At 40.6% G+C, this 23,491-nt stretch overlaps 1 protein-coding gene and 1 non-coding gene across 4 annotated transcripts in view; one reads left to right on the top strand and one right to left on the bottom strand.

The window, feature by feature from the left end:
• Positions 1-23,491, bottom strand: part of ANKRD55 (ankyrin repeat domain 55) — a 514,150-nt gene that overhangs the window by 264,760 nt on the left and 225,899 nt on the right. For 2 of the 3 annotated variants that reach the window (XM_053907355.1, XM_053907353.1), the window contains exons 1-3: positions 10,181-10,381; positions 4,008-4,127; positions 2,661-2,739 (exon numbers count right to left, since the gene is read on the bottom strand). The gene's annotated coding sequence lies outside the window, so the exon portion shown is untranslated. Of the gene's footprint in view, positions 1-2,660; positions 2,740-4,007; positions 4,128-10,180; positions 10,382-23,491 lie in introns of those variants that run through there. The other variant, XM_053907354.1, reaches the window with a different exon arrangement.
• LOC128778453 (U6 spliceosomal RNA) lies at positions 8,048-8,149 on the top strand. The gene has a single exon (XR_008424039.1). It is a non-coding gene; the product is annotated as a U6 spliceosomal RNA (small nuclear RNA).

The following is a 23,491-nucleotide window of genomic DNA, read 5'->3' as shown; positions in this document are numbered from 1 at the left end:
ATAATCACAGCAGTGAAACCTCATTATGTTCACAGGTTTTGCCCACAATCAAGGGGAGAATATTATGCAAGAGGGATTGTCACTGGGGGTCATTTTAGATTCTGCCTAACATAGCTTTGCTCTACTATAGCTTTATTTATAGACAATAAAGTCTGGATTGAGTAAAAGGTTCACATTTAACAAATATTATACTTTATTTTTCAACTTCGTGAATGTAAAAACTATTCTAAACAAGCAGAGGGCTGGATGTGGGGCAGGAGCTGTGGTTTGCTGACTCCTGAGTTAGAGGATCAAATAAACAAATGTTATAGGAACACCAAAAGAGTAATTTTCATTGTACCCACAACGTGCCTTCATCACAGTAAGTATTCCAAGAGAGCATGAATGAACAAATACTGGGTTCCCAGTGGAGATAACATGCACCCCAAAAGTCCTGGTACAGAGTCCACTGCTGGGAATAGAGTAAAAACAGTTCTGCTTTGGAACAGGAGTCCAGGCATGACTTAGGGGAGGTCCAGGTGGCCCAGAGCTCAGGCTGGAGCACCTGTGACATTTCCCCTGGGCTCCAAAGTAAAAGCACTATAATTATAAGGGTCATATAATAGTTAAAGTCTACCCAGCACATTTTACCTGATTGCTGGACTGAAAAGCCAAGCAAAACTCAACAGTCTTTCTTTGAGATACTGGGGTTGGTATATGGGTTTAGGTCTCCTTAATGACTGGTAGGCTCATCTGGCTTTGCAACAGTACCACATTCCAACTAAATGTATCTCTTGGTAAATGAATGAGGTAGGAATGGCTTGGACCATACTGAGAGTAAAATGCATGGTAAACTCAGGGCTATGGGGAAACTTAGCACTAATTGGTGTAATCTCTTTACTAGTATAAAGGATCCATCCCCAGCATTTTCTAGGTGGAGATATTCTCTGGGATAATAGGAAAAATCACAAAATTGGCTGAAGCCCTATCAGAGGTACAGTATTTGCTCTGGAAAATCTGGGAGAGTGTTCTAGTCTGTAAACTACCCAGAACCCCAGATTTATAGAATACCAGGATTAGAGGGGACCTGAAGGACCACCTGTTTCAACTCTCACATGCAGGAAGAAATCAAGTCTCGAGACATTAAATTACTTTCCAAATGTCCCAAGCTAGGTTAGTAAGAGTTTAGGAAGATCCTATTTATTGTGATTCCCAATAAAATACTATTTGTGATCCAGCTTCTCTTCTTCATTTGTCCCAGACTCTCTCAAAATTCTGGTTAGCATTGTGGCCAGAATTGTGCCAGAGATTATTGTTTCTTCCTGCTCCTTCTACTGTCACATCATCTCCCTGGGCTGTTGTCACTTTTTATCTTGTATTTTAGAAAATTGAAGAAGGTGCTTCCTGCCTAGATTTTCATGGGTCCTTCTTTCCTGGTTGCTCTTTTAGATAACATATCCAGGCTGCTGGTAAGGAATCAGAGTTCTGGGGACAGCCTGGTTTGGTCTGTAGACAGTCTAGTTGAGGTCAGAGCAATCCTTGCATTAAATATCAATATTGAAGGGAAGTGGGAAGAGGTTTCTAAAATATTTATTTGCATTTCTAATTTATGGCTCAGTTTTCCTTAAAATGGAGAGGACTAATTGCCCTGTGCCACCTTAGCAATACCCTAAATTTTTGGAGATCATGCTTCTTGTTGGACCTCCTTACCAGTGAGTCACATCTTTCATTGCCCAACATGTCCCCAGTGTCTTAGGATTCCCTGTGGTTTCTCCTCCATTCCATGTACTTAGCCCCATCTCTAGGCTCCTGTCATCAGCTTTCAAGACCATAATCTAGGAGCTGAAAACCCACAAGGGAACTCTCTGGACTGCAATTCTCCAAAATCCTTCTCTCTTGCAAAGCCTCAGGATGGCCCAGGCATGACCTCTAATGTCATGTGGTGCCTATCCTTCTTTTCTACCTCTTGGTATTCCTTGGTCCTGCTTATTATCCCTCCATAGCCTGATAGGGAGGTCATATCTTCTCATCAACACAAGGTCCTTCCAGCTCTCCACCAAAATTATGTCCAGTTGTCCTCACCCTTCCCATCTTCACCTATGAGGACATGGAGACTTTTGTTGGATTTGGCACTGCTCACTGGGTTTTCTCCTCCTTTCACTGTCAAAACTCACTTGTTAGACCTGCCTTGCTATGATTCTGTCTCCTGTGTCACCACTCCTATCCAACTCACTCTTTTTGCTCCCCAGAGCCTCTGCTCATGAACACTGTGGGACTAGCATGCCTGGGTAGGTTCAGAAGGCCTGCAGAATTGACACCATGAAGTCACCTACAGAGAGCTTCTCCCTACTAAGAGTTCTAAGAAGGACCTCTATTATTTGCTTGCTCAGGTGGGGCCTCTGTTCCCACCCCCAGCCCAGGGCACCATCACTGGAGATTAGGAAGCAGCCTCTGTTACCCCATCCCTCCCCACATGTATCATAAATGTTTCTTGAGGAAAAATACTGCAGCCTCATGGCTGTCACTTCTGAAGGTCCTAGGACCCCCATTTTGAGGCCCCATTGTGGATTCACTGTCCTCAATCCTCTTTCTGTTTCCATTTTTTAGGGCAATTGCATTCATGTAATGAAAGCAATGCCTATATCATTGAAGCCATAGCTGTTTTCACACACAACACTTACCTTTCTCTTCTGGACTTATAACATGTGCCCTGAATATGCTGCTTCTATCACAGCAGGGGCACTCCTGTCTCAGTTCATCCTACAAGAGAGATACAGGCATTTCCTGTGATTATTTTCGCCCAGAAGTGTTTTGAACCTTAAAAAAAAATACTTTTCCTCTTTTATAAAGAAAAATGCACCTGGGTGGCTCAGTCAGTTAAGCATCTGACTCATGATCTCGTGGTTCTTGAGTTCAAGCCCCACATGGGGCTCTGTGCTGACAGCTCAGAGCCTGGAGCCTGCTTTGGATTCTGTGTCTCCCTCTCTCTATGTTCCTCCCCTACTCAGGCTCTGTCTCTCTCTCTCTTAAAAATAAAGATTAAAAAAAATTTTTTTAAATGCTATGCTCAACCACCCAACAAACTCTTGACATGACCCACCTAGCAAGATGAGACCCTGGCCCCATCAGGTGCTCCCTTAGAAGGCTCATTTGTGCAGATTCCCTACAACTAAGAGAATTAATAAACCTGCTTTGTTTGTTTATATCACAGGAACAGTAGACTTACATTGGTTCCCAAGTTGTGAAATTCTCCTATAATATTAAACACCCTTTTTTTCAAAGTACACATACATTTCCTTCTAGAAATGTTGATACATATCCAAAAGAACTTTCTTTATCTGTTTGAAAACCAATGCTATAAAATGTTAGAGGAACAAAAGGAAGATGTGAAGGCTACACAAAGAATGACTCTGTGGGACCCAGAGAGAAAAAGAGAAGAGAACCATCATGAAACTACCTGGCCAAACAGTGTTCTCAGAAATGGGTGTATGTTTTCTCAACATGTATACCATAATCTTTAGGTTTGAAATACACATCTCTGTGTGTTATGCAGTATACTACTCAAATGAAAAAGTTTTCACCCCAACTCCAGAAGAGCCCTACTTTATAAATTTATTGTTTCTCACGCAATGCATTCAGTATGACCCTCTCCTACACGAGCTCCTCAACTTTGTCATTTGCCATTAGTAGATGATTGAGAAGCAATGTAAAGACCTCCTGTCCACAAAGCCCAACTGCAGGCATATGTATGAATCCAGAGTCCCTAGCTAGGGACAAGGAAGGGATATATGTGTGTATTTTGGGTGTGGGGAGTGGGAGCGGGTGGAATCCCAGAGATCACAGGTTGCAGAGCTCTCTTTGAACTTGATCATTTTTAAACTTTGCCTTTCCTTGAGAAATAATGACATCTGAGACACAACACAATCCCAGGGTATGAACAGGCATGAGACTTCAACTGCTCCTGGTAGCAGAAGTGAGAGAATACCAATATGACAACTCCACAGACATATGGTACAAGGGATCATTACCCAGGCTGATCAACTCTGCACGGTCCTATCTGCCTTGGCCCCATAAAGCACCATTGTACAGTTTAACACAGCTGGACTGACTCTTCAGAAACACACTGCAGTGGCTAAGGCTGTGCTGACCTGAAAGAAAAGAAGGAAAAAAGATAGTATTAATGTCTCCCTCTCATGTCAACAGGATTTAGTGAAAAAGAAACAGAGGACTTTATCATTTTTTAATGCCCCCAAATCTTCCTATATATCCAGGATATTTTGAATTCTATTTAGTATTTGATTTGAGTTTTAATTTTTTAACAGTAGATAAAGTCAAATGAGTAAATCACATGCATTAAAATCCTGAAAACCTTTCCCAACCTAAAGATAGCCAATAACTTTTAGCCTACATTTCACATGAGGAAAAACAAATGTTTCAATGAAGTGTCCCAAATTCTTAGACAAATCAGAGATAAGAAGCTCCCGCCAGCGACTTCAGTGTTACTGGCCCAATTTAGCAGTTTGGGCCTTGGCGGAAGTCCCACTGACAGGACAGAGGACTCTTTGGGAAGACAGAGGCAATTTGAAATGCAAGTGTTATTTATAAATTATCTCCAGATGGTCCAGTTCCTACAATTCCTAAATTGCTCAGATTTTCAGAGTGGAAATTTTAATCACAGACATTTGAGGTGGATTTAGTCTAAGCTGGGGATGATTTTGAGAACTTAAATGACAAAAAGAAGGCAAAAGAGTCTCTCTTGGGACTGCTCAGGAGACTTGCCCTTGCTTGTGGTCTCAGTGAATCACCATTTGCATTCAGCTTTACAGTTCACAAAGCCCTTTTGCTCAGACTCTCAGAGAGGCCTTGCCCTTTGCACCTGGGAGGAACTGATGAAAATATCCTCTAGGGAGGGAACCAAACTGAATAGCTAATTTACTGTTAGAGCATCTCTCTCTCTGTCTCTCTCTCTCTCTCTCTCTCTCTCTCTCTCTCTGTTTCTCTCTCACCCTAGCACAGGTTAGGTATTAAAGTTCCAATTCTCCTGTTTCTGGTAAGCACTTCTCCATATCAGGAGCTATGTCTGATCTAGACTTTGCCATCTCCCCTGCTCACTCCCTACACCTTCCTCTCTCTCCTTCCTTCTTTCACTACTCCTTTTCTTTCTCCCTTCTTCTCTCTCTTTCTTTCTTCCTTCTATCCTTCCATCCTTCCATTGTTCTTTCCACTATTTCTTCCATTTATCCAACAATTGTTTATTAAGCCCTTACTATGTGCCAGGCACGGGGTTGGGTGCTGAGTAGAGGGCAAAATACCCTTTTGTCAGATGCTAGTGGACAAAAAAAAAAAAAAGGACCTGAGTCCTCCCTCACCAAAGAGCTTTATAGAATCACATAAATTCCAGTGCATCAGAGTCTATGTATCCAAAAGAATAAAACCTTAACATCTCTACTTCTACCAAAGATTAATTTGAGACCCTGAGGAAAGATGAACTACCCAAGATTATAAAATTACAATTGAAATTGCAGGGGAGGGTCGGGACAGCTCTCTTAGGCCTCCAGATACACAGGCTATGATTCTTCTGTGTATGTTTTTGGTTTATCTCAGGAAGAAAGAAGAAACAGAGAGAGGTCATGTGCTACCAGGCCTATTCAGTGGACCACAGTTGAAGGAATGGCTTTGAATCATAGACAATGCTGGACTCAGAGCAGGCATTTGATGACTTTAGGGTCTCCTGGGTGGCTCAGTCAGTTAAGCATCCAACTCTTGATCTGGGCTCAGGTCATGATCTGACCTGAGTTCGTGGGATCAAGCCCTATATCAGGCTCTGCATGGAGAAGTTGGAGGCTGCTTGGGGATTCTCTCTCAACCTCTCTCTCTGCCCCTCCATCACTCATTCTCTCTCTCTCTCTCAAAAAAAAAAAAAAAAAAAGCAGGAATTTGATGACTTTAGAATAAGTGATCCAGAGGATCATTAAGAAGGAATGTTCATTATTGCCCAGGTTCATTGACTTGTATGGATAAAATACATACAAACAGGAGAAAAACAGTTTACCTAATGAAAAAAAAAGGACTGAGAGGGGTGCCTGGGTGGCTCTGTTGGTTGGGTGCCCAACTCTTGGTTTTTGTTCAGGTCATGATCTCATGGTTTGTGGGTTCAAGCCCTGCCTTGGGTTCTCCACTGGGCATGGAGCCTGCTTAAGATTCTCTCTCTCTCTCTCTCTCTCTCTCTCTCTCACTCTCTTCCTCTCTCTCTATGTCCCTCCACCCCTCAAAAAAAAAAAAAGAAAAGAAAAAATGACTGATTCAGCAAGAAAATCATAAGACTATAGGTATGTTATTCATTTGGAAGGCCATACATGGCTTGTATAATTGATTTACAAAAATTCTCTAGGAAGAATAATATGGTGGTTAATTCTGTCAATGATGATCACCACAGACATAAGAATGCAATAATGAAGAACGTAGGACAAAGAGAGCTACCCCTTGAGCTTTCAAACTCCAGCCCATATCAGAATTACCTAGAAGGCTTGTTACAACATGCATCAATAAATAGGCTCATCCCCAGAGTTTCTGATTCAGTAAATATGGGGTGGGGCCTGAGAATTTGCATTTCTAGTAAGTTCCCAAGTGAAACTGATGCTGCCCTTCCACCTGGAGAAATGGAGAATCCTGAGTTAGACATCAGCTTTAGGAAGAGCACTAAAGGTTGTGGAATGGGCAAAGATGGGTGCAAGAGGCACATGACTGAACGTAGTGGGTGTCCAGTGCCGGACACTTTGAAAAGGATGTGGATGAGGTTGTGGAGAACTCTGAAAGCCAGAAAAGAATGGAAGGAAGGAAGGAAGGAAGGAAGGAAGGAAGGAAGGAAGGAAGGAAGGAACAAAGGGAAAGAAAGAAAGAAAGAAAGAAAGAAAGAAAGAAAGAAAGAAAGAAAGAAAGAAAGAAAGGAGGGAGGGAGGGAGGGAGGGAGGGAGGAAGGAAGGTAAGATTTTCTAAAGTAAGAGAGAAACATTAAATATTTTTGATGAGAAGCATCATGTATGTCACAACCTGTGTTTCAGAAGGATAACTAGCGACTATGTGAGGAGTTTGGGTCTCTCTGAAAGCAAAAATTTTGGGCAGAATCTGTGGCTTTTCTGTACAATTTCATGATACAGTTAACTGAGAGAGAAATTAAGTGAAAGGATACAAAATAAACAGAAATAATTTTTTAAACTCCAATATTACAGTCTAACAATATAATGCTATTGATTTATTCTTAAAATATATTTTTTAATTTAAGTAATATGTACATAATTTTTATTAAAATTTTAGAAAATACAGAAAAGGAGAGGAAAAAACTCAATCACTCATATTCCCATTACCTCCACACAACCACTAGTAATTTTTTTAATCTTATTTATTTATTTTTAGTAATCTTTATACCTGTGGGTTTCAAACTCACCCAGAGATCAAGAGTCACATGCTCTTCCAACTGAGCCAGCCAGGCACCTCAACCAATAGTAATTTTTTAGTGTATTGTCTCTATTGTCTCTTCATCTTTTTTATAGACAAGAATATTTCACTTGTGACCGCACTATAGATAAAAAATTTTTCCTATCTTATTTTATACAAAATATTTTCCTAAGTCACTATATGCTTTTGCTAAACACAACAATCACCAAATGCAAATGCTACAGCAGTTGTTATTTGCCTACCTAATCATCCTATTCCAGATTTTCCCTACTGGCTGAAGCCAATGATTTTTGGTCCACACCTCCTTTATTTGGCTTAAGTAAATCTTCACTAATATAAAGCAGTCAAAGTAGTTCTCTCTTGCCAGTAACTGATTTAATGGCTTTCTTTCAGAAAATGTCAAAGTTTTTTACTTTGACAGTCAAAGTTTTCTGTTACTCTAACAGAAATGAGCAATGTGAACAATGCCCCCCGAAGCTATCACATCCTAATCGTTGGACCTATAAATGTCACCTTATTTGGGAGATGGGTCTTTCCAGATGTGATTAAGTTAAGGGTCTTGCTGGATTAGCTGGGTGGCCCTAACTGCCATCATCAGTGTCATCACAAGAGAGAAGCTTCCACAATACACATACTAAAAATGGAATACTATAGAGAAAAGTGCATGGTCCTGCACAAGAATGACACACAAATTCATGAAGAGCTCCACATTTAAAAGAGGGAGAGAGGCAAAAGGAGACTTCACATGGGCACACAAAGGAGGTGATACAAAAATGGAGCAGAGAGGTTTGAAGACTGGACTGAGGTGGCCGCATGACAAGAAACACTAGCAGCACCCTGAAGATGGAAGAAGCAAGGAGTGGATTCTCCCTGAGAACATCCAGAGGGAGCACAACCCTATCAACACCTTAATTTCAGCCCAGTGATACTGATTTTAGACTCCAGAACTGTGACCAAAGAAATTTTGATTGTTTTATATCACCGAGTTTGATGTCACATAGGAGCTGTAGACAGCTAATACAGTGACCTAGTCCAAATCCTTCTTGAAACGTTCTGTCCCAGTTCTGGTCAATAAGACATAGTCTATGAAACAGAAGGCTCTTCTTGGAAAGATTTTATTGCTCTTAGAAAAAGAAATGTGGGGGGTGGGAGGTGGGCAGGAGTCTAATTTTTCTGCTGAATGTTGTTGCATCTACCTGTAACATTAAAACCATGGCAGCCATCTTGTAACTATGAGGCAGGTCAGCCTGAGAACAAGCCAATGAGCTAAAGGTGGGAGAGCAGAAAGACTGAAGAAAACTTGGACCTTTCATGACATCTTCAAACTGCTTTAATTAACCAACCCTGGGACTTTCCTATTAGATTTCTTCTTACGCAAGAGGATCTTTTTAAATTTTTCTTAATGTTTATTTATTTTTGAAAGAGAGACAGAGCATGAGTGGGGGAGGGGCAGAGAGAAGGAGGCACAGAATTGGAAACAGGTTCCAGGCTCCAGGCTCCAGGCTCCAAGATGTCATCAGAGAGTCCGATGAGGGAGCTCAAACTCACCAATAGGGAGATCATGACCTGAGCTGTAGTCAGATGCTCAACCGACTGAACCACCCAGGTGCCCCACGAGATGATCTTCTAACGTGAAATTAATGTGATTTTCAGGCTACCTTTAGTTAGGTTTTTCCTTATTTTCAGCTGAAAGCAACATACCAGATAGATTACACCATAATTATGGTGGGCCTGCAAACAACTGCCTGACTTTGTAAATAAAGTTTTATTGGATCACAGTCTAATCCACAGACCACTGTTGTCTTCTGCACTACAATAATAAAGTTGAGTAGTTGTGATGGAGCTCGAATGACCCACAAGCCTAAAATTACACTACCAGGCCCTGTCACAAAAAGTTTGCAAACTTTTGCTATTCTGGAACACATCCATTCCTTTATTGTTACATATTGTTTTTCTAGTTTCTCTGAAAATTGTCTTCTCTATGTAAATTTTTAAAACCTATCACTTGACCATACACCCAAGTGCTATACAGAGAAAAAAGGGTCCAATAAGAAAATAATTAACACACTCATGGAAACAATTTACAATCAGCTCCCACCTCAGCTGTGATCTTACCAGAGTCTGCCAAAGGTTGTGATCAACACATGGGACTGCATTTTCCACATATAAATAAGTACTAGGGAGTACAACAACAAATTCAAAACTGCAGCCTAATCCTGAGGAAAAAACAAGGAAAAAAAGCTTTTCTTTTCCTTTTTTTAAGTTTAAATCAGCCAAACTAAACTTCCTCCAAGGCTGAATGCTGTTGGTGGGATGTACATCACAGGGAATGTTATTACAGCTGAGAGAGAAGGGCCTGAGCAGTCTCCAGCCAGCCTGAAGCACCCCACTTTATGGTTGCATCCTGTGCGGGGAGAAAGCTACTATTCAGTGTCTAAGGCTGGACTCAAAGCTTATCATGTAAATGGAGCCAATTGTATATTTAATTGATGTTTTGACTCCATGCCACATTCTCTCCCTCTCTCTTAAAGAAGAAGAAAAAAAATCACTTCTTTTTAGCAAGTTCCCCACATGGCACTGCACTCTGAAGTCACCTTCCTTAAATGATCCAGGAGGCAGGCAATCCTGCAGTTAAAATTGTAGCTGCACACAAGCAGGTGGCAGGAGGGAGTCACTGACTAAATAACCTTTTGAACTTTGTGGGAAAGTCAAGCTGTAGCTGCCCCAGCCAAACATTTCTACTTACTTCCCTGGAAGCTGATCAGGAGGCTCTCTTTGGGTGCAGAAAGAGCAAGATGTTCACATCTCTTAAGTTTTTCCGGGGGCTTGCAGGATGCCCTCTGGGGCAAAACACAAATAAACTGGCAAGGTGCATAATCTGAATAATCTTTGAGGATGAGCCAAGCCTTGTCCTTTTGTCAGAACGAATCATCTAGAACGAGTCTGGCATCCTGGAGAGAGTCCAGAATAAACAGTCCCTGAAGGCAATGCTCTATAAATGCCCAGGATCTGGCTGTGCTTTAACATACCCACACACCTCTCACTCACTCACTCACTCACTCACTCACTCACTCACTCACTCACACAATGCAATATTCAGCAAAAACACCACCAAGAAACCCTCAGGAAAACAACCAGAAAACCATTGGCTGCAGTGTGCCAGACTCAGAGAATGGACAAACAGAGGCAGAAAGTTTCAATTCCATGAATATTCAACAAGAATCAATGAAAATGCTTTTGGAAAGCTCCGGACTGGCACTCCCAGCCTATTCCACAGCTACCTTCTTTCCAAAACATCTGATAGGGAAGCTTTCTACTTCCTTTCCCAAAGAATGCTGGACATGTGCTTCATTTTCCATATCAACTGTGCAAAAACAATGACCCTCCCATTTCTTAACTGAGATAGACATTAAAATCTGTGACTGAGAAAGCACTCATTCTATTGAAGGTTTTTAGCTCTTCTATTATTTAAAGTAATAATGATAGTTAATACATAACTAAAGTAAATCAATTTTTTTATTTAGGAAGTTAGAATAAGAACACTTAAGACTTGAGCATTTTTCCTTTTATAACTTCGAAAGGTTTGATACATGTCTGCTATCTCACATGAATTTCAGTATAGAACCCTACAAAGTGAGTGGGGATAGGGCTTATTTATTTGATAGAAACTGAGGTTCAGAGTGAGTAAACAACTTATAATGGTTGCACTGTTTTCTTTTAACCAGGTTTATGGTTATGGTCTATGTTTCTAAATAAACACAAAAACTTAGAAAATTTTAGAAAATTGTTTTCATAATTAAAAAAACAAAACAGAAAAGAACAAACTTCAACCAAACAAGGAAAAGAGCCTGTTTGGCAGGAAAGTGCAGGTTTTAATGTCAGGGACATATACATAATTAGCTGGTGCTTCAGAAAAGCTACCTGGGTCTCTCAGCCTCATTTTCTCATCTGTAAAATTGGCATAATAATATCTACCATGCAGGATTGTTGTGACAATTAGAGATAAAATATTCAAAGCCCCTGGAATATGGTGGAGCCATAACAAATGGTAATTATTCACATTTGGAGTATTTTCTTTCAAGAGTGGCATTAAGGCATCAGTACTTGGATTTTAGATGTAATTAAAAATATATTTTATACAATGTTCTATCACATTTATAGACATGTACTCTTTATACACAAACTCTTTATAGACATGCACTACATAATAGAAAGTGCTTATTCCATCTTCCACCTAAACAATCCCTATTTTCAGACATGTATGTAGTTTCCCATCTCCACTTCTAAAAATAACACTGTGATGAAAATCTTCACACTAAAGCTTCATCTGTATTGAATTCTCAAGATCAATTTCCAGAAGTAAAATTACTAAGTCAAAGGCTGATGATGCTTGTGTTCTAACTGCTTTCCAAAAGGATGATAGCAAAGCTCACAAGCAAAAAGCAGTTGAGAAAAGGTCTGCGCCACCTTACTCTTACTAGTCTGTCTCCATCACTCTGGAAGTCTGTGACAATGTGATCACAAAGAAAACAGCTTTCTGGTTTTGATTTGTATTTCCTTGGTTACTAGTGAGGCTGAATTTTTCCAAATATTTTTATTTGCAAATCAATTATTCTTTTCTTCTCCCATTTTTGAAGTCTTAATGTGTTTCCTCCAGATTTCTATGAGTTCCCTACTTATATGAAAAATGCTAACCTTGCTGAGTGGCCCTGCTGCCTCAACCAAATGGGCAGGGACCAACAAGGCATGGCTATAAGAGATGGACAATATTACAGGTCAATGATAAGCCAACTGACTTCTCAGTAGAACTGGATCCCATGATGTCTTCAACTCTGAAGCTGTACAGCATCCAAGAAGTAAGCAAAACAGGAAGACAATCAAGTCACTAACATTTTTTGAATGCTAAATGTGACTCTTCATTCTTTTAATCAACAAATAATTTATTGAGCAACTACTTTAAGTCAGGCTTTGCTCTAAATGCCAGGGATACTGCAACAAAGAAAAGAGACAGGGTCTCCACTTTCATGGAGCTTATTTTTTTAATGCTTCCTGAATGTCAAGTGGGTTTCCAGAGGCCTTCTCATCCAGGGCCTCAAGAACTCCATGTGGTAAATATTATTATTTCTGTTCTTTACATATGAACACTGAATCTCAGGTTGGTGTACTTGACAAGCAGTGGACAGCAAGCAGTTCAGTGTTAGAGAGGATGTGAACCCAGGCACACAGGATCCAAAGCCCATGTGTTTTCATGTTCCTAATAAATAAGATAAAACCTCAAGTACAGGCAGTCCTTGCACTGTAGCACAACATTGTAAAAATGATGTGCAGGCTGAAACTGCAAAATGATTTTAATAATCACTGGGGAAATTACAATTGGTCCATGACCTTTAGAAATTTTTGTTAAAATATTAAAAACACTCTCACTGTCAGTTATAAATGTATAGGGAAATGAAGAATATAGTAAAACAAATATTTATGTGGTACACTATAATTTAGCTGATTAGAAATATTAAGAATTGAAGTGTTTTATTTCTTTGTAAAAACTTACCTAGAATAATTAGAGCAGTACCTGCCTTCTTTCATATAATTTATAATACAGAGCAAGTATCTTTTCCATGCCTTGGTAAATTGTTAGTGTCCTTCCTAAAATTGGATCAGCTTCACCATTTTATCCTTTGCACTTTCCAGGCAGTGAGATATGTAAGTGTCTTTAGTGTGATATATATATATGTATATATATATATATATATATACATATATATATGTGTGTGTGTATATGTGTGTATATATATATATACATATATATATGTATATATATACATATATATACACATATATATACATACATATATACATATATATATATACATATATATACATACACGTATTTTGGGGGGAGGGGGGCTGGCATCATTTCCCCTGGGACATCTTCATCTTTTTGTAATTCCCTTGTTTACGGTGATAAGTTCACCGTCACTAAGTTCCTTTGGTTGCTTATCTTGAATCTCTAAAATGGCTCCAGTGTCAACCTTCCTAGGCTCAGGTGTATTTCTTAAACCCCATTTACATTCAATGTGAATTTTACTTTCTATGTTATTATTTTTTGTTTCTTTTTCCTCTTCCATTTTTGTTGGACAATTCATTCCACTGATAATCCTGTAAATTGTCACATGAGTTATAACTGAAGACAAAGAGGCAACACAACTACACACTTTGCTGTCTGTGGGTAAACTGAATAACAGATGCCCAGTGACCAATTGTCAACTGAGTTCTGAAAGAAGTAACATGACTGGTAAATAACTAATCATGATGCACATATTTCAGAAATGATTTGTGTACTGACAGCAGCAAAGTTCATCCTCTATGCCAGTAGTCACAGTTCATTCACCATAATAACTGAAATTTTAACTGTGTTGTTGGAGGGGACTGCTTTCCTTTAACTAAACTAAGGAAACCATAGTGACTGAAATTCACACATATTAGAATTCTGCAGAATGAGGATTACCTGAATTATTTTTGGGCTTCTTGGAACTGGGTCTTGCATAAATGTAACAGTGAAATGATAGTACATTTTAAAGTGGTAAACACTGATTTTTATCTTGCCAAGTTGTCCCCCCACCCACCACCACCTTGTGTAAAATAGCAGGGTGTGGCCACAGAGATCACTATTGTTTAATCATTCAGTCGAAAATCCAGCCCACATATGGTCTCTCCTCACTCCAGTGGACCTGCTTTTTAAAGATAATTCTATCTAGTTCACAAAGCAGTAGTGAAGATATTTCCTGTCTTCATGAAAAACACTTCCATCCTCTCTCTGCCCCAGGGAGGAAATGGAAAGAGAATGCTTATCCATCACAACAGGATGTAGAGCTGTGTACCTGGGTCCACCCCCATGTCTCAGATTTAATGTGTAATCATAACCCAGGCACAGATCTAAGCAATATGCCATGTGTGCAGACCCCAATAGAAATCAGAACAAGCCTGAAGGAAGTAAGGCAGAGCAACCAGCCCCCAAAGATACTGAATATTCTCTGCCACAACATTCCATTTCCTTTGTGGCCTGGTTTTCATGGGACTCTATATACGTCAGTGTGGGACAAGGGGAGAAGGGGCGTTGAGAAGTAGAGGTGTCTGCATTTGTCTCATCCTGGTGCAGATGTAACTGTTAAAGTGAGAAGAGGGACACCAGAAGGTAGAGGTGTATGAAAAGGGAAGGGTTAGGGCTGCCAGGATCACAGTTCATCCTAAGATCATCGCGTTTGGGCAAAAGTGTATAGTAAGTGAAAATTACCTTAGCTGAGGTTTCCCAAAGGCTAATGATGAATACAGGTAGTTAATTTGGGTGGTGATGCCAGGAAGATGGACGATCAGGAGGGTATTGAAATGAACCATGGAAAGCAAGGAAGCAATACGAATATGCCAAAAAGCAGGTTGCTAATGTGAACAGTCAGGTCTCAGTTGTCCTGGGGACCTCTGCAGGGTAATGTAGAAAATGCCTTAGCATTGTCTCACTCAAGGAATAAGAAAGATTGGGGCGCCTGGGTGGCTCAGTCGGTTAAGCGTCCGACTTCGGCTCAGGTCACGATCTCGCGGTCTGCGGGTTCGAGCCCCGCGTTGGGCTCTGGGCTGATGGCTCAGAGCCTGGAGCCTGCTTCCGATTCTGTGTTTCCCTCTCTCTCTGCCCCTCCCCCGTTCATGCTGTGTCTCTCTCTGTCTGAAAAATAAATAAACGTTAAAAAAAAATTTAAAAAAAAAAAGGAATAAGAAAGATGTTGGGGACCGTTCAACCTCCTGGTTGCAGGCTACTTGCTATCTTTTAACTTCTCAGCACATACAGTTTGTCCTGCATGCAGTAGAGCACACCCCCAGAGGCCAGAGGGAGCCTGGAAGGAGAGTCACAAATTCTTACAGTATAAAAGCATCTGGAGTTTACAAAATGGTGAAGGTGAGTACCAATGGATATGGGTAAGGAATCAACAGTGTCTGCTATTGGGTTAAGTTATTGTCTAGATGCTATTCTAAGCACTTTGCATGTATTGACTCAGTCATACATGTAAGCCTACAACATGTAAGCCGACAAGGGAGGTACTATTATCATCTTTGTATAAAATAGGCACAAAGAGGTTAAGTAACCTGCCCAAGCCCACAGGCTAGCAAGTGGCAGAGGAAATATTATAAACCATATGGTAAAGGCTCCATGTAACCTCTAGGCCCCACTGAGAACACCCACTGAGATGCATGCTTGATCTTCTCTACTTCCTTTGTTTTTCTACAAACTCTCTTAGATGTTTGAGACTTATTGTATGGCTATGGAGTAGCTTCATTTTTAAATAGGATAACTGAAGAACATTTAGGGGAGCAAGGTGCTTTACATGAGAAGGGTCCATCAACTGATGAATGGATAAAGAAATTGTGGTTTATATACACAATGGAATACTACGTGGCAATGAGAAAAAATGAAATATGGCCTTTTGTAGCAACATGGATGGAACTGGAGAGTGTGATGCTAAGTGAAATAAGCCATACAGAGAAAGACAGATACCATATGGTTTCACTCTTATGTGGATCCTGAGAAACTAACAGAAACCCATGGGGGAGGGGAAGGAAAAAAAAAAAGAGGTTAGAGTGGGAGAGAGCCAAAGCATAAGAGACTGTTAAAAACTGAGAACAAATTGAGGGTTGATGGGGGGTGGGAGGGAGGGCAGGGTGGGAGGGAGGGCAGGGTGGGTGATGGGTATTGAGGAGGGCACCTTTTGGGATGAGCACTGGGTGTTGTATGGAAACCAATTTGACAGTAAATTTCATATATTAAAAAATAAAAAAATAAAAAAATAAAAAAATAAACTGAAACAATTGGGCCAAATTATAAATAAAAAATATATTTTTAATTAAAAAAAAAAATAAATAAATAAATAAATAAATAAATAAAAAGAAGGGTCACCAACATGATTATTTACCAGCCAACTCTGGACAGGATACCTGAGCTTCCGTGTAAGAGAGAAACAGTATTCTCTTATTGAAGCCACTGTATTTGGGAATCGTGTCATTACAATGACCCAACCTATATCCTAATTAATACGCAGGATAATGTTGGAGCTTTAGTTACTGCTTCCAGACACTAAACACAAAAGAAGATATGTGGAACAAGTCCTGCCACAACACTACGACCTTATATAGGAGGTGCTGCGTTAGCATCTGTAGACTTGCCTTCCCACCCAAGTTGTGCATGTATCTTCTCTTGCTTTGACTAAAAGAAGGGCTCAGCCCCTTCTAGAATTTCCTTTCCTTGTACAGGGAGCTGGAACAAGAGACAACATGACTGCATCCTCTTTGGCTCCTCCACAAGTCACTGCTTGATTCTAGGTCTGCCTCACCAAACCAGTCCTGAGGTCTCAGTGCTCAGAGCTGTCAGCACACCTCCCACTCCCTGTTTGTGTTGGCTTGTGTCACTGTGCCACGCTGGAGGTGTCGGCTAGAGCTGTTTACTCTTAATTTAAAAACACCTTGAGGTGTTCTTAAAATTCTGCTTTGAGCAGAAATATGGACAGGAATGGCAATGAGGCAAGAAAATAATGGAGATAAAATAGAATATAACAAAATTGTGTTGAAATCACATGGAATGCCATAAAGGAACTTTTGAAAAAGTGATATGCTATTTAAACCCAATCACATACACACATGAATATGTGTACATACACATACACACACACATATGCATTCATACACACATATATAATTTCAGGATATCTTATCATTTTTATGGAGCTCAGCCATCCACACTGCACACCATGTCATAGGCTAAATGCAACTCTGAAGCATAGTCTTCTAGATTAAAAACAACAACAACAACAACTAAAAAATAGACTTCAAGTACTAGTTTAATGTGCTTGAAAAATAATAGCATTTAAAATCAGATTCCTGTTGCAAAAGCCACCACCTAAGCTTCCTGCTGACTTTTGTAAGGTCAAGACCACCTAAAAGTGAGATGTAGGTAGAATCAGACTACACAAAGTGAAGGGCTAAAAATCTGCTGATGGAAAATCACCAACTGCCCAAGTTAGAAAATCATTTGTCCATTCTCCAGGAAATAGGCTCAAAGAGAAGATCACAAAACTAGCCAGCAGCAGAATCAGGGCCCAGATCTCCTCTCTTCAACATTTCACCACACTTTCTTGCCTCCCTATTCTACTACTCTTATGTTATGACGGCACACTGTAGCACCACCTCAGAGGGAAACTCCTGAGTCATAATCCCTCTCTCTCTACCATCATCTTATTTCCTAGCCATTCTGCTTGGCCACTTGCCTTACCCAACCCTGACCCAGGGCCTAGCCACCTGTCTTCCTTGCAGGCTGGGATCAGTAAGAAAAGGAAGTTAAAAGGGAAGTCAGAGGAGTGGGGCATGCTCTTCTTTGCAAGTTGGGAAGCGGAAGTAACATGACAGGAAAGGTCCAGCACTGCCTCCCTTCCACAGCCCAAGAGCAACATCCAGGCATCTACCTCTCTACCACCCTCCCACATGCTGACACACAGTCTCTTTGTCTTGGATTGAAGTTTTCAGCACTGAAACCCACCATCTCTGACTTCTTTCTTACAGCCACCTGAAGGGAGGCTGGTGACCAAGCAGAATGCTTTCTAGGTTTTGCTCTAGAACCAAGGCACTGACATTTTCCAGCCCCTAAGTAGGCACAAACTGTCTTATCAGAGTGACCCACACAATGCCAATATTGATGGAACATGAGTTCTTTCTACCTGGAAGAGAAGAGCCTTGCTCCTGATGGGCCAGAAAGGGAGGGGAATAGGAGAGTAAACAGCCCATAGTACGTATTCATATCACTAATGTCATCTATTCCAACCCTCATTCCAGCAGCATTTCTCAATGTAACATTTAATCATTGCTTTAAATGATTATTTAAAAATTATTATAATTTCACAAAACATTTAGGGAAATATGATCATGATTAGCTTTTTCAGCTGTGGTTCTAGCCTACAACTTTAAAATATAATCACATGGAAGTAAGCCCTAAAAAGACAAGAAACAGAGGAAACTAACATATTGCACATTAGCACTGGTCTTTTGTCTTTTTGTTGTTGTTGCTTATTTATTTTGGAAGAGAGAAAGCGTGAGTAGGAAAAGGGCAGATAGAGAATCCCCAGCAGGCTCCACACTGTCAGCACAGAGCCCAACATGGGGCCTGAACCCGCGAACCATGAGACCATGACCTGAGCCGAAATCAACAGTCAGATACCCCAAGGACTGATCCATCCAGGTGCCCCAGGTCTTTGTCTACTTTTGACTAATCTAAGTATGTTCTCAAAGCACTTCTTAGGGGGGAATCAAAGACGTGTAATATTTACAGTACCACACCCCTAAATCCTCTGATTCTCAGCTAGGGGTCATTAGACTGATATTATTCAACTCAGGCATACTTGGAAAATTAAGCCAGAGGACTAACAAATATGAAAGATATAGAATGGATACTACATCTGTGCAAGTCTGAATTTTATTCAATGACTATAAAAAGGGGAAGATTAAAGGAATAAAGTATATTTGGTGGTTATTATGTGCCAGGCACTGTACTAAGTGCTTTATATGTAACTGATTTGAGCATCATAACAAACCCATGTTTTAGGTACTATTATTAATCCAATTTTACAAACTGGGATGTCCAGCCTGATTTGATAACTGACTTGAGGCCACTAAGGTACTTAAATGGCACAGTCTGGAAGTGACCCAAGAAAGTCTGACTTCAGATTGTATGTTCTCAATCAGTATGCTATACTGTCTCTCAATGCTTAGAATACAAGCATCATTCTTAAAATGTAGCATTTTAGAGATGTGTTCATTTATATACATTTAGTGATGGTGTGTCTGTGCCAAGCGATTCACACTAGTTGCTGAGGAACAACAGTAGTTGAAAATGCCCAGGTTCATGCCCTTCGGAGTTTATATTCTAATTGTATAGAATTAGGATTGCATAGAAGAAAAAAATAATTGTATAAATAAATAAAATTAATGTAAGTTGTAATAAGTGCTATGAGAAAAACCAAAACCCTAAGATATTAAATGAAGGAGAGGACTTTCTTCACCTAACTTCTCCATGGAAAACTTGGCCAGGGATTGTATGCAGGTAGCTTATTTTGGGAAGTGACCCCAGGGAACAGAAGTGGAAAGAAGGAAAGGGAAAAGGAAAGGGAAAAGGAAAGGGAAAGAAGGAGAGAAGAAAAGCTGAAACTAGGGTAGAGTCTCAAGTTGGTCACTGCTGTGGTTCATGGGGATGATCCTGTACGGACATTGAGGAATTGTGTAGAATGCTCCTCAAAACTGTCCACCTAAGGGGCAGAAGAGAGAAGCACTGGCCCATCAGTTACTATTGGTTTTGGGTTTTCAACTTCCTCCCATTCCCAGGCTAAGCTGCAAAGCTCCTAATGCAGCATCAGAAAAACCCTGGAGTCTCTGAAACCCTGGAGCAGAAACTGAAAGAAGCCAAGTGCAGCTGAAGCTGTCAGGTGACAGCTGAACAGGTCTATTTCTGTCACAATGGCTAGAATTTGAGAGGGTTTGAGAGGGTTTGAGGCAGGCAAGAGATGATCTGCTTAGGTGGGTGGGTCGGAATAGGACTCTCTGTGGAAGAGTCTTCAAGGCTGAGATCTAAGGAACCGAAGGAACTAAGAATAGCAAGAGCTGGGAGGAGAGCATTTCTAGGTACAGGAAACAGCATGCTAAATGGCCCTGAGAAAGAGCTTGCATCTTTCAGGAACTAAAAAATCAGGGTACCTATGGTGAATAAGGGGGCAAGGCAGCCCAAGATGTTATAGTAAGAAGGACAGAGGCCAGATCATGCAGAATCCTGGAGAGCATGGTATAGATTTTTTTTTTTTTTTTAATTTTTTTTTTTCAACGTTTTTTATTTATTTTTGGGACAGAGAGAGACAGAGCATGAACGGGGGAGGGGCAGAGAGAGAGGGAGACACAGAATCGGAAACAGGCTCCAGGCTCCGAGCCATCAGCCCAGAGCCTGACGCGGGGCTCGAACTCACGGACCGCGAGATCGTGACCTGGCTGAAGTCGGACGCTTAACCGACTGCGCCACCCAGGCGCCCCTAGATTTTATTCTAAGTGAATGTGAACTCATTTAATGAATGCTACTAATCTCCAAGAACTACAGGTATGAAGCTGAGAAGTCATTCTACTTTGGGAAGTACAAACTGGTTGACAGTACCACTGAGCAAAGATCCATACTGGGGCCAAAACTAAGGACTTTCTTCCAAGTTGCAGGGGTGATGATTTGTCTTGGGCTGCACAGCCAGGCTCAACAGGCAAGATCCAGTCTTCAACACATTGTCCATGAGAACAACTTAGAACCAAAGGTGGGATGGGACCAGGAGCAGGACTGGATGAACACTGTTTGGGAAACTCCTATGTGTCAGGGTGCCTTAATTTCCTTTGTCTGGTGTTAGCATTGATCATCATTTTAGGGGAAAAAAACCCTCAAGTCTCCAAAACCTGGGGGAACAAGAATTCTGAATGGAACTCTTGTCCTGGCTGCTCCTGACTCTCCCCTTGAGGTGCCTTTTCATCCTCTCCAGAGAAGTCTTTCTTTCTGATTCCTGCTGCAACTGCTGTGCTGGGCCCAAAGGGAGGCATTAACATTCTGATCCAAGCTTCAACAAAATCCCTTTCCCTTGAGATATTTGTTGAACAGGAATAGCTTGTCTATGTTTATTTAAACATATTTGCCACATGATTAATGAGCAACATGAAATGCTTACACCTGGGAATCATTAGACATGTAATTTCCATTTCCCTTGCCTGTCTGACCTTTCCTTAGCTTACAGGTACAGTACTATACATCCTGTCTCTGTACTACCTTTTATGGTTGTGTTACTCAGAGTAGGCTAGATGCTTAACAAGAGTAAAATGCCAGTGGCTTAATGCAACAAGTTTATTCTCATTTCTGTCACAGTCTCATGCAAGATTGCAGTGAAGTTCCACACAGTCATTTAGGGGTCCAGACTCATTCCTTTTTAGAGTTGTGCCTTCCTCTGAGCCTTTGGACTCATCTCCATTTGCAAATCAGAGAAGCAAAAAGAGCTCGTGGAAATAGTGCCTGGTCTTCAGGGAGGCACATTCACTCTGATGAGAACTAGTCTAATCTCCCAGCCCTGTCTTTTGCCCTGATATACAGGATTAAGAAGTGCCATGAATGGGAAATCCAAGAAGAGGAGACCTTGGATATCACTGGCCACCAGCAGCCTCCACCACATTGATAAAGGATAACAAAGCACCTTTCTAATCCTCCATGACAAATATGGAATCTGTAAATGTGTTTTATCATGTAATAAAGGGCAGGGACAAAGAAATATGTGTGGCTTCCTAAAAAGCATATACTAACAATACAGACTACTCAAGTACATTTAGGTCTTTTTCTCTACATGACTCTACAGTTCTGAAACTTCTGAGCCTGGAATTTTTTTTTTTTTTTATTAACCTTCCTTTTTAATTGTCGTAAAATATACATAACATAAAATTTACTATCTTATCCATTAATTGTACATCTCAGAAAGTGTTAAGTACATTTACATTGTTATGTTACTAATCTAAAAAGCTCTGTACATAACTTCAGAGTAATAAATTAACATTCAAGAAGACTAGTAAGATCTATGTTTACAATTACCCACATAAAGACTTGAAACAGTTTTTAAAAGTTCTATGACAGTACTGTTATTTTGGTTTAATGTCAATTTATGATATACTGTTCATGATCGAAGAGTATTACTTATTCTTTTGTTTTTTAATTGTGATAAAATATATGACTCTAGAACTAGCCTCAGGTGAGGCCAAAGGATATACATAAAGTGGAGAGGATGCAGAGAGCTCCAAAATTAAATCGATGTCTGATACAACACTTGAATAAATCCTTCTCTGACTTTCCATAGTTTTGTTTCATAACATGATAAACCCTTTGAATTGAAAGGGTGTCTGCAAAGACCACTGTGGTGGTTTCTCTCACACTGCCTTGAAATCAAGTCTGTATACAATCCTCTACTGGGCTGCACCAGCCTGTGGGTATAGTGAAACTACTCTCACTGCAAGTATCTGAACTAATGGCTCTTTGTCCCATGTTTCAGCTCACCTCCAAGTGTTACCCAACAGGGAGTCAGCCAACAGTGCCTCATGAAGGTTCGCTGTTCTCCTGCTATAGACCTCCTTCAGGTGGGCTCCTCTGAAGCTTCTCACCACTGCCTCCACTGTTGCTACCCAGTCCCATGGACAATGCTAAGATCCATGACCTGGGGGCCATCACCTAGGAAATGTTCCCCAGGCTGTGACTCTTCCTAATGGAGAGGTTGCTCTTCCCAGGGATCAAAGCCTGACTGTGAATTGGGCATAAATGCAGAAAAGGGCTCCCTTCCATATTTCCTAGAAGCTAGAGAGCCTTCTCTCCATAGGACAAATACCCATCACATGTGGTGAGCCTGGAAAACAGACACTGGCTTGATCTTTTTATAACTCCTTCACCCCCAGCAACCCCTAAGTACTGAGCACAAACCTTACCCTTGTTGGCTCTCTTCCCCCAAAGCAAAGAAGCTCAGCGAGAAAGTTCCCTATGCTTCCAGCCCCATCAGTCCTTCATGTAGCCTCTGACATGTCTGAGCCTCAAGTTCATGTGCTTTTTGTTTTTGACCTTTTCTGGACATCATAAGCTCTCTGAGGACACATTAGCTTGTGTCTTCTGTGTGCTTAGCACAGAAAGTACCACAGCTATTAACTGCCTGACAGTGAATGAATAAAGGAACAAAGATGCACTCAATAATTTCCTTGGTGACCTAACCATCCAAGACAGGTAGTAGAAGGCTGTCATATTGTTTCCAAAACAATTGTTTTTATACATATAGAGGTTTTATTTATACAACTTACTATGTTTCTGATCTCTCCAAATCTGGCTTTTCCACTTAAGCACTAGAGGTTAATATTCATCAGAACTGTAGGATGAAAAACATTATCAGATTCCACCAGAATGACTAGTTATGTTTTCTACTCAAATAATAATAAT

Source organism: Panthera pardus, unplaced genomic scaffold (genome assembly GCF_024362965.1).
Source record: "Panthera pardus isolate Hobbes unplaced genomic scaffold, ASM2436296v1 HiC_scaffold_2, whole genome shotgun sequence".
NCBI classification, from domain to species: domain Eukaryota; kingdom Metazoa; phylum Chordata; class Mammalia; order Carnivora; family Felidae; genus Panthera; species Panthera pardus.
This window is presented reverse-complemented; position numbering and strand designations above follow the sequence as displayed.